Source organism: Perkinsus marinus, assembly GCF_000006405.1.
Source record: "Perkinsus marinus ATCC 50983 genomic scaffold scf_1104296932510, whole genome shotgun sequence".
Lineage (NCBI taxonomy): Eukaryota > Perkinsozoa > Perkinsida > Perkinsidae > Perkinsus > Perkinsus marinus.
The window spans coordinates 1-883 of record NW_003215403.1 but is presented as its reverse complement, the minus strand read 5'-3'; the positions used below and the strand labels follow the sequence as shown (position 1 = coordinate 883).

At 47.9% G+C, this 883-nt stretch overlaps 1 non-coding gene across 1 annotated transcript; it reads left to right on the top strand.

Annotated features, from left to right (window-relative positions):
• The first annotated feature begins 676 nt into the window (after positions 1-676).
• Pmar_PMAR010985 lies at positions 677-748 on the top strand. Its single transcript has one exon. It is a non-coding gene; the product is annotated as a tRNA-Pro (tRNA).
• Positions 749-883: the final 135 nt, after the last annotated feature.

The window sequence follows — 883 nt, the reverse complement described above, 5'->3', positions numbered from 1 at the left end:
GTGTCAGGTGTATCGTTTACATCATTGTCTCGGAGACAATTTCTGACATTTCTGTCTCAATTCTTTCCGCACACCCGTGGTCGACGCAGGAAGCCTGCATCGACCACTAGTTTGGCTTACTCATTGCACTATCAAAGTGATTAAGTTCACATCAACTTTTTACTCGCTTTGTAAGAAATCCATTCGTGTGAAATTCCTGACCTGCGTTGAGCGTTCGGCTTCTGAAATGCAATCGACTCAATTCCGAGCTCTTTGCTCGATTGCCAGACTCCTCTTACCCTGCCCAATGTGGGCTGTTGTTCGTAGAGTTCGAGGTCGCCTCGTGCAAAGGAAATCCGTGTGAAGTTCACGAAGAATTCTGTTCCTGTGTAACCTGGATGATGCCAGCCACAAATTAACTACAACTGAAAACTGCATTGAGGAGATGTGTTGGGAAAGATCACTGTTGGTGACTGGTGACACCGGGAGTTGTACAAAAGAATATAAACTATCACTCTTCCTCTCATTCACAGGCCACTGTGTCACCAATCACAACCTCGGAGGTTTCTCTGCACCGATCTGTCAAAACATCCAGCTGACAACGGTTGCCCGCCGAAAGCCGTGGTAGATAACAATAGAGAATGGTCATGTTATGAGCGACGTTCGGGAACCAACTTGTGAGGCTTAATGGTATGATGGCTGTGTGGTCTAGTGGTATGATTCTCGCTTCGGGTGCGAGAGGTCTCGAGTTCGATTCTCGACTCAGCCCTCGTAAGGGTGACTTTGGGCACAGTGGTAGATTTGGCTGGAGGATGTAGATAGCTACGGAAACCAGGTAGTGCAAATCCCTCCGGAAGCTAGGCAAACTGGACCATATGCGAACCGTTGGTCACTGGGAAATGGT